An 11,536-nucleotide genomic window follows, 5' to 3' on the forward strand; every position below is an offset into this window, starting at 1 on the left:
CACAGGGCTATCTGGGTAGTTTAACAACTTAGTGATTAAGAGACAAAGCTCCGAGATGATACATATTTGGACTTGAACCGCTTGCCAATTCCTTTTGGGTGACTTTGAGTATTTGAGCAATTCTTTAGAGCTTCAGTTTCCTCATCTGTAAGACTGAAATAACCATGAGAACTACATAAATTTGCCCTAGGGAGGAGATTATACATGAAAACTATTGCTCTAAGTTCTCCATAAAGAAAAAAAAAGAGTGGGCTATAGCCCATCTTGCCCTTCCCAGCTCCTTTCAGAACTTCAACCCTTGTCCACATCCACAGCCTGGTCATCATCACACTTAGTTGCAATATGACTACACAGATGTCCCACTCACTCAACCTCTGTGCGATGCAGCGTAGATCCTGGGTGTAACACGGATTGCTAAAGGCAGTGTGTGGTAGGCAGAATTCTAAGATGACCCCCATTAACCCTTGCCCGTTGCTAATCCTTTCCTATTGAGTGTGAGCTGAACTTGTGAGAATGATGATATATAGCAAAATGAACTTAACAGTTATAATCAGGATCCTTATCTTTTGAATTAATCAAAAGGGAGATTATTCAGGTGGGTCTGACCCACCTGAATAAAGGGCTCTGACAAGAGCCCTTTAAATCTCGGTCTAGAGGTTAGGGACAAAGTCAGATTCAAAGCATGAGAATTATTTAACATAATGGAGGCTTTGTTGTTGTCTTTTAAGATGGATGGTACACGTAGCAAGGAACGTGATTGCCTTCTAGTTGCTGAGAGTGGCCCTCACGTGACAGCCGGCTAAGAAATGGGAACCTCAGTCCGATAGCAGCAAGGGACTGAGCTCTGCCGAAGTCTAAATGAGCTTTTGGAAGAAAACCCCAGCTCCAGATGAGATGAGCTTGGCCGCACCGTGACTTTGCCTTTGTGAGACCCTAAACACAGAACCCAGCCAGGCCACACACAGACCTCTGACCCACATAAACTGGGAGCTAACGGAGTTGTTCTAAACTGCGAAATTTGTGTCCGTTTGTCACGCAGCAATAGGAAACTAGTACACACTGTTCTTCTACCTAGAGTTTCCGAGTAATTAGAAATATAAAATAATCTCCCTGGGAGCTTTTTGGCACCTGGAAGGACTTCACTGTGGACTGGCAGAATACTGTAAACCCTCATTTATGGGAGTCTCCCAGAAAAATGGGGATTCATGAAAAGTTGTATTCACTGACTATCCCCGATCTGATAAATCCTGGTAACATTTGTTAACTATGCAATCATTACACATATCAAACATGTATTAATCATGCAGGGGACAGATACCACCCTCACCTCAGGTAACGGGGAAGAGTTTTGTAAAGTGACTCTATGCAAAGGTTTGGAGCAACAGACATGAAAGAGTGCAGTATCCCAAGGGTTAGCAATAGCAGTGAGCTGTCAGTATCCCCAGGTCTGGAGAGCAATTCCCTGCACCCAGAGAGAGGAGCTGAATGGAGAAGGCTGCTTCAGTAGAGAAACGGAGCCATCAGAGCAGAGAGCAGTGGGCATGGGTGCGGTAGTGGCTGGGACTCAGTAGCCTGAGCTCCCTTCCTCTGTCCACTGACCTCTGGCAGCTCACAACCAGAAGTCAGAGGGTGACGAGCTTGCATCCACATTGGCCAGGTTAGCAGGATGGACAAGTGTACAGAATGAATCTAGAGGGGCAGACAGAGCGTATCTGATGGATGAATTAAGCTCTCATTTCTACACAAGATGCATGCCTCAGAAAGCTAGTTTTTGCCACGTCTCCCACTTGGTCTCCCGTGACTTCTGCAGGCAGTACTAGATCCAGGACACCGTCTTTGTCAGCCTGTGACACAGAGAACTGCACATGTCGGACTGAGAATGTCCCAATGTCCTTTTCCCTTGGAGGATATTCCTGGAAGACTCTGGCAGGTCCTGTTTATTATGTTCCTGAGAGTTGAAATTGTAGTTAATTTTTCTTTTTAGAGAGTTTTGGATAGTTTGTTTATATATTTTTTTCCTTCCCACTCTTCTTGTCATTGTCCTGTTCCAGGTTTCCATAAGAGAACTTCTTGGAAATTCAAGATTACGAGAGTTGGGGAGGTGTTGAACACAAGTTGGTGGAACATAATATGAGAATTTAAAGTTTCATGTTAAAATTAAATATTAAATATGAGAATTAAAATTGTCATTAACTCTTCTGCTAGGTCCATAAACAAGTGAATTAAGCTCTATTCAGAATTAACACTCAAACCCCCTTTAAGTATGTTCAACTTTGTTTTCTGTACCTGTAGATTGAGTTAACCCCACCTTAGCAACTGAATATTATATTTTCATTCATTCAATAACTATATTTTAAATACCTATTTTTTGCCTGTTCTCTGTTACATTGGAGTGGTGTTGGGTAATGGTATATCAAGAAAGGGGAGAAACATGGTTTCTGTCCTCAGACAGTTTACTAAAAACCTGGTGTCTCCTAGGTTCTGGATTACTAATTTTCCTGACAATGCACAGCTAATTCTGGGACTTCTCTCCTGAAATACATTAACAAGAATGATAATAAGAGTTAATATTTAGCGAGCATTTTCTCTATGCCAGAAACTCTATTAAGCACCCTATATTTCATTTTCTTTTTAAAATTCAAATAATTCATATAGATAGTTTAAACATTCATGTAACACTATAGGCTTATAAAACTCAGGGGCCACTATTTTTAAAATCACCTGACCAGGTCCTCTATTTATCTCCTTATTTCCTGATAACAAGTTTATATTATCATTTCTTAATTTTTCAATTTTAGATTATATATCTTTGGCCTCCAATCTGGAAGATAAGGAATTAGGTCTCTTAAATGCCACAGCACTAAACCCCTCTCCTGGTTCTGCTATACCAAAATCCAGTGTTTAAATTTGTATATATGATATATTCTTCATGGGTGAGCCACCGTGTGCTATTATGACATTTTCTCTCTTTTCTCTTTCTTTTCATTTTGGTGTGCATTACTGGAGATAAAAATTGCCCTACATTTTCATTTGTTCCATGTAACCATCACAAATTCATCCACAAACTTCCTTCCAGGTGGCAAAACTCTGCATATTATTGTCAAATGCATTAAGTAATATGTCAGTTAAATTTTTTTCCCTTGGAGACGTCCTCCTGGAGCCTTCTTTCTCCTGATTCAGTCTCATCGTGTTGCTTTCCATGCTGGCTACATCAGTGACCTTGGAGCTTGTCTTTAACATCATCTTAGAATTATCTCCACCCCCCACCCCCCGCCCCCCGCCCAGGCTGTTTCTCCTGTTTCCTCCATCTTTTTCCCTGGCTGACTTTCTCACTTTGATGGAGTATGGCTTCCAACAGCTTACTGAGTAAGGTGGTCTGGTAGGCAATATTTTGAGACCTTGAATGTCTAAAAATATCTTTATCTCCTTAAACACTTGACTGATAGTTTAGAGGGTTTTGGGATCCTAGGTTGGAAATCACATTTGCTCTGGTGTTTGAAGATATTATTCCATTGCCTTGCAGTCTTGAATGTTGTTGTTAAACCCAATGTCATTCTAATTCCTCATCCCTTTTGGGTGATTTTTCATTCTTTTATTGCTGCTAACTGGACTTTTCTGTGCTAATATTCTTAGAAGAATGATCTCACTCACTCCTCACACCAGCTATGAGACAGGTACTGTTATTGCCACCTTCTTAAAGGTGAAGAAATGAGACAGAGAGACGTCAGGCTAATATCCATCAAGTAGGTGCGACAACTGACATTTAAACCTGGACCAGTTCTGACTTCATCACCTGTGCTCTCATTATGACGTCCTAAGACTCTGCATGGAATTCAGGTTTAACACCACGCTTTGTCTAAGGCCATTTCAGTTCAGTTTGGACCCTCCCCTGGGTCCAAGTCGACTGCTGGGGCAGAGCTTATGCCCAGTCAATGCCTGGCTCCCCTCATGTCTCCTATTCACCACTCTGCTGTCTCAGTATTCACTGGGGCCCACTGTGTGGTGACCACGACGTCCCTGGAAACGGACTCCATTCAGAATCTGTGTTTTCCACCTTTTAACAAGCTCTCTTTTCAGACCTCTGATATTTGAAAATGCAGGAGTCATGCTTACAGTATTTTCCTTGAGCTGTATTTGTGTTTCATATTTCTGCCACATTCTATAAGCGGACCGTATTTACGCTTCAGTGATCTGTTGTCTTTTCCTTAGCTATAGATGATGCTTTTTCTTAATTTGACACACATTCAAACAACCTGAGATGAATTTTTAAAAATGTCTCTTCATTTTACTCATGGGTCTCTAGCTCACATTTATATCTTGAGTTATGAAGGATCATATTTAAGTACATATGGAAGGAAAGACTGTCACTGTCAGGAAGTGTAAAAAGCAATCCAGGATCTACCAGCTACTTGCTGTTGACCTTGGGTAATTCATCCAACCTCTCTGAGTCCTAGCTTCCTCATCTCAACAGTGGGTTAATTAGCCCTATCCTCCCTGCTGTTATGTCTCAGGGAAAAATGAAAAAAAAATATGGGAAAATATCCTGAAATTCTACAGTAGTCTTTGTCACACTGTCATACATGTACAAGCATTAAAATTTTGACCAAATCCACATTATAACTACACTATTTAGTAAATACCTTTGAATTCAGCTTACTTTTTGTCTTAACTTACATACATTTATTTATAAAGGGAAATTAGTGGAAAGGAAATAAAGAGAGAGAGAAATGTAGGATGGATCATGGCCCAGAGAGAAAGAGTTGCTCAATGTATGTTCTAGAGAAGAACAGACAGGAGTGAATCTCTGACTTAGGGACCAATTTTCCACTGTATTGGATCAAAAGGTGGGATGAGTAAGGATGAGGGAGACCTGAAGCAGTGGGTTGACCCACTGAAGGAAGCGAAATCTAACCCGAAAGGGGAGATTGAGGAAGGGAGGGACAGGGACTGAGAGGTGTGGGGTGTCTGTGGCTTATGGCTGAGTGGTAAGATGAGGCAGTGTTGGTAGGAAGAGGCCTTGACTGAGGAAGAAGAGTTAGGGGTTTGAAGAAAAGTTTGGTTAAAGGAGGTCATATAAAGGTCAAGGTTGAGGGACTGGGGGAACCTGAGGAAACCTAATGCTGGTTTGGTAATGAGGGGTTGTTGAGAGAGTTAAGGGAAGGGGTGCTGATGAGGGGTGGTGAGGGATGCTGAATAGGACTTGAGAAATCGAAGTTGCCATGGTGATGCTACAGCAGGATAAGCCAGGGTACCTGTTTGGAAGTGGGCAGGTTATTGAGGAGAGGTGGTAACGGAATATGTGTCCTCATTATTTCAGGTTTCATAGGTTTTCTTCCTGGGACTGGACTCTAAGAGCAGGGATGGCCATGAACAAGTGCTAAAAACACGCAATGTATCACACATGTCCTACGTTAAATTGTTTTGTATATTCGATACAACCATAGGTATATGTACCACACTCGGGAAATACCCCTTTTAAACATTCCCCAAATATTTGGAATTATTTATAATTAGCTATTCGAACACACTTTGACTTTGCCATTCTCCTTCATTCTTCCCTGGTAGACATATCCTGGTATCTAGCAACTCAAAATGATCCCATGGGCGCAGTTGCCTAAGTATCGATATGGTGGCTCAGGGGGCAGGTAGAGGATTGGCCTTGGTAAAGTTATAAACTTGTTGAAGTTCAAACTCAGAATACCTTTTAACATCTGGTAATCGGAAATCCTCCCCCCTTTGGATTTTCATTTGGGCCTTTCTCAAAAAAGTGAAAAGTTCTTGTTCTCACAACTTTGGCTTAGATAGGAGAAGGTTTGAAATAAATGCAGTGGAAACAGTTACATCATAAACTATTTCAAGACCTGTCCTAAAATGGGAACTCTGGGAAATAGCTCGGTGCTCCATCTTGCTGGATTCCTACACTGGAAAGCTGAGGACAAAAGAGGATTAAGTGTCCTAAGCATTATCTTGGGATTTGCGTTTCATGCCTGGGAGGCCCACGTCCACAGTTCTGCCCAAGCACAGGAAGATAGCCCCAGCTCTAAGCCTGACCTATACATCTCTGGCTAGAGCAGGGTCACGTAACAGGACATTGGTCATGGATGATTCTGAGCTGTTGTATCAACAGGGGGAAACAATGAGAACACGGTTTAACAAGAGAGAAAAAAAACACTCCTGCAACTCTCCCTATTTTCCCCTTTTTTCCTTCCCTTCCTTTCCTTCTCCCAAGGCTAAGATTTAAATTTAAATTTGGGCTCCTTTGCAGAATCCTGTAAAAGTCTGCTTATTTAATATAAAACTAACCACTGTGCTTTTGCATATCCATGATCAGTGCTTGGGCTGAGATGGTAAGGTTCTGAGGCTGGAGGGGAGGTCAAAAGTCATCAAATCCAGTCCCCTCGCTTTGAAATGAGAAACTTACAGGCCAGAGGGGTGCAATAACGTGCCCAAGGTCACCCAAATGGTTTGCAGCAGCATCAAGCCTGGGTTGCAGTTCCTTCCCTCCATCTGTTGTAAATCCTCTTGGACAGGCTTTGTGGCAAACTACCAGGGAAGCTTATTGGAAAGCAGTTAAGAACGTTAGACCGTCTGCAGATGTGATTTTAAAGGTTATTTATTTGTTTTACTGCGGATCATGACTTCCCCTCCATCCGTCTTCTTGTTCCAGGGCCAGATTCTGCCCTTTGATGTTCTTTGTGGCATTCTCGTTGCCTTTGGCCTGAATCAGAAGTAGGGCTTGACCCAAAGCTACTGGTGCCTTTATTTGCCCTCAGAGGACTTCCCCTCCCCCCAGGAGGCTCTGAAAAATCGGCTTCTTAGAATTACTTTCTACACAAGATGTGTTTTGCTGTGTTTGTGTCATAGAATCTCGGAGCTGGAGGAGACCTCTAAGGTCATTAATCCAACCCCCAACCCAGTTCAGGCATGTCTTCCAAAAATTTCCTGGCATATGGTCACACAGTCTTATGACTGGGAGGTACACTGGGGACCAAAGAATATCTTGGTTTCTCTTTGTAGGTAAAGAAGCTGAGATTCAGAGAGGTGAAGTCATTCATCCCCACGCAGGCAGAGGAGCTAGAATTGTAATTCTGGCTTCTGACCCTGAGTCTGTAGCTCTGTCTATTGTGTCATGCTCCCCTTGATGAAATGCTTCCAATAATTGTTCAGTGAGTCATCTGTGTATTAATTTGTTAATCATCATTAACGTACTAAGCCCTTATTTTGCCCAGTACTAATAGTTTAGGCAGATTGACAGTGCAGCAAGAAGAAAAACCCATACATTGATGTCTTTATTCCCTAAGACAGTCATTCCTTTGGAGGTTGTACTAGTTTTCTTATGCTGCTCTTGTGATTACATTCAGCCCACCTGGATAATCCAGGCTAACCTCTCCAGCTCAAGATCCATAATTTAATCACATCTGTAAACTCCCTTTTGCCATGTGAGGTAACACAGCCATAGGTTTGTAGGATTAGGATACAGCCAAATGTGGAGGACTATTATTCTGCCTACCACAAGTCACACACAAAGCAGTACAGAGATGTCACCAACAGATATGAAAAAGGGAAGTCTTTGTGGAGAACTGATCCTTGAGCCAAGTTGTCAGGGATGTGAGAAGTTCACCTGCCAGGACAGGTGACATTGAGTGTGACAAGTTGAAAGAATAGTATGTTTAAAGCTGCCCAGATATGACACTGAGCACATCGCACTTCTAGGGACTGCCCGGTCGCTCAGTTTTCCCTATGAAAATCTCAACAACTTGCACACATAAGCCAATTAGGATTAGAGATGCAATGTGATAACCCAACTAACTCAAGGTAGTATTGTAAAAGGTGCATATTTTCATAAAGGTTGAAAGAGGAGGGATATAATGAGAGAAGGAGGTTTGCATTTCAAGTCTGTTGTTGAGGGACTTGGATAATCAGAAAGGGTCAGGTGGTCGGGACCGACCAAGTAGATTGACTAGAGAGAGAGAGAGAGAGAGAGAGGAGAAGCCTAAAGGATAAGAAATAGTTATTTTAAGAAAAGGGAGCATCTACAGCAAATACAATCTTTTTTGGGTTTCGACTATGTGATTTCACAAATCATACATGTTCACTGTTGCCAACCAAACCCTAGAAACTGCTTGGTTTTGATACATCCAACAATGATTCTCAAACTTCATCATTATTTGAAAAATAATTATTTGAAAAATCAGTTATTTGAAAAATCCCTTTGGGTGGTCTTCGGCTATACTTAATCATTTTGACTTTTGCTCAGTTCACAGCAAAGAAAATAAACAGATTGAAAAGAATTTTTTTCAATTTAAAAGTTTTCTCTCATAATTCTTTTTAGCTTCCTTCAACTTTCCTGCTAGCAAGTACATCCCCAAATGAATGGATGGTAATAAATGGAAAAATGCAGATTTAGTGCTAGGTTTTGGGATGTGAAGAACCACAATATGTACGAAAGAGTCCTATTTCTGATTTGCTGTGAATAGATGTGCCCATAATTCTTTGGGCCCCACAAAGGACATCACGATTCCCACGTGTTCTGTTATCACAATTTAGATGACTACTATATTTTTATCAGCAAGTAGTTATTGGTACTAATTATGTTCCAGGTTGTCAAACAATCAAGGGATTTGAGAACATAGAAAATACTCTGAAAATACAGTTTCAGATCTGGGACCTAGAGACAAATTAGATGAGGTTAATTTTTTCAGCATCCTCCAATTTACTACGAAGTGATTTACTTTATCCTTTATCTCCTTTAATTCTCTAGCCCAATTGTGTACAAAAAGAACCAAGAAGAATGCAGAGCACACGGTAGTAGTTCAGTCAATGATTATGGAATAAAGAAGGAAGAAAATGAAGGCAAGAGCTTGCAGTAAGTTGTGCAGAATCACAGAGCTACTACGGACAGAGCTGAACTTGAAGTCATGTCTAACTAGTTCCAAAGTCTTTGCAGTTTGCACCCCAAAAAGCTGCTGATGACTGGAGAAAAATAATGGCTAATATTTACTAAATGTTTACTGTGTGTCAGATACTGTTCTAACTTCTTCACATACATTAAATGATTTCTTCCCGCTGGAAAAAAACAAAAACCTTTGTGGTAGATACTATTAATAGTATCCCCATTTTCCAGATCAAGTTACAGAGACTTTGAGAGTTATGGAATTTTTCCAAGATTCTAAATTTTGTAAATTATTGAGAGGAAGTTGGACACAGGCAGACTTACTCCAGAGCCGTTCTTGTTATTCAGAGTGAACCTGGCTTATGAAACAAGGACTACAGAAGTGTTAAGAGTGAGGGCACAGCCAGCTTGATGAGTGGAGAATGGTGGTCATAGACAATCTGAGTTGGAAAGCATTTTAGTGGTCACATCCCACCCAAACCCGCTTATCTGGTAGCTTAAAACCATGTTCAGTGGAGCCTTAAATATCTCCTAATGGCACCTCAGGCCTCCTGCAGAGTCCAAGGGTACATCAGTTATGCTCTTGCCCATCCTGGTTTTCCTTTTGTCTGCTATACATTTTATGCTTTTCTATATGGTTTAATTTGAATAATGGTTCTCTAGCTTTAAAAGCTTGAAAGTCTCTCTCCTATTTATGACATCTGGGTGTGGTCATCCAGCCATCCTTCAATACTTCCACTAGTGTGGAATTTATTACTTAGTAAGGTTGTTTATTCCAATTTCTGATATATTGGAAAGCTCTTTGCTTTATAAGCCAAATTTTATCTCCATATAAGACCCATATTTCCAAAGCAAATAGCATTCATTTGATGGCCTAAAGTGTGGTCTAGCTTGATGAATTTTCCATGCTGTTGTACTCTGCTGTTGTTGAGTGGAATGTTCTATAAATGTCAACTGGGTAAAGCTGGCTGATAGCGTTGTACAGCTCTTGTGTATCTTTATTGATTTCTTGAACACTTGTCCTAGCAATTAATGACACAGAGGCATTGAAGGCTCCAACTTTAATTGTGGATTTGTCTATTTCTCCTTTCAGTTCTATCAGTTTTTATTTCACTTATTTGGAAGCTCTATTACAGGTGCATAAACATTTAGGCTTTTTTGTCATCTTGGATAATTGATCACTTTGTCATCATGTAACGCTTGTTTTTTCAACCCCTGGTGATATTCCTTATTCTGATCTTTGATATTAATATAGATACTCCAACTTTTTAAAATTAGTGTTTGCATGTTATATACTTTTTTTCATCCTTCCACTTTAAACGATTCTGTTTTTCTATCTAAAATGTAGAAAACATACATTGGGTCTTGCTTTTCTTTATCCAGTTTGATAATCTTTTAATTTGTGTGTTTAGATCATTTATAGTTACTCTAATTATGTGAGATGGTATGATTAATATTTACCATCTTGCTGGTTGTTTTCTACTTGCTCATGTCTTTTTTACCCCCTATTTTCTACTTTCTTTTAAATTGAGAAATTTTAAATGATCCTATTTTTGCCTCCACTATTGCTTTATTTTTGCTATTTCTTTTAAAAAATACTTTTCGTGATTACACTAGAGTTTGTAATATACATTTTTAGCTAATCTGCATCTACGTTCAAATTATATGATGCCACTTCAAGTGTAGTGTAAGTACCTTAAACACACTATGCTCTTCGTTCCTCCCGCCCATCCTTTGTGCTGCTGTTGTCAGGTATTTTACTCTTACACATTCTACATATATACAATGTATTGCTATTTGTTATATACTTTATATATTTTTTTATATACTTTAAAATACTTTAAAAAGAAAAAATGAGCTTTATATTTACCTTTATTTATTCCAATTCCAATCCTTTTCCCTTCTTTATGCAGACCCCAATTTCTATCTGATGTACTCCTTCTGCCTAGAGAATTAATTTCATTCAACATTTCTTATACTTCAAACCTGCCAGCAATGAATACTTTCAGTTCTTATTCGACTGAAAAGGTCTTTATTACACTTTAATTTTTAAAAATATTTTCACTGGGGAAACAATTTTGGTGGACACTTTTTTTCTTTCAGCATTTAAAGATATTACTCCATTATCTTCTGACTTGCATAGCTCCTGACAAAGTGCCTTTACTCTTATTTATATGTTTCCCACCCCTCTGGCTACCTCCAAGATTTTCTCTGTCTTTGGTCTTCACAGTTTGAATATCATATGTACAGATGTGTGTGTGTGCATATGGGTGTGCGTGTGTGTGTGTGTGTTTTGTATTTATCCTGCTTCATCTTCTCTGAGCTTCCTGGATCTGTAGTTTTGTATCTTTCACTAATTTTGGAAAATTCTCATGCAGTATGTCTTCAAATATTCCTTCTGCTCTATTCTCTCTCTTTTGCATCTAGAATCTAATGACATATATGTCGGGCTCTTAATATTCTGCTACAGCTCTTGGACGACCTACTGTTTTTCACTTTGTGTTTCATATTGTGTGATTTCTCTTTATCTACCTTCAAGTTCTCTAATTCTTCAGCTGCATCAAGTTTACTGAGGAGGTCATCAAAGGTATTCTTCATCTCCATTCTAGTGTTTTCTAATTGATTCTTTCCTAAAGTTTCCAT

The sequence above is a fragment of the Grampus griseus genome (genome assembly GCF_964374135.1).
Source record: "Grampus griseus genome assembly, chromosome: 17".
Lineage (NCBI taxonomy): Eukaryota > Metazoa > Chordata > Mammalia > Artiodactyla > Delphinidae > Grampus > Grampus griseus.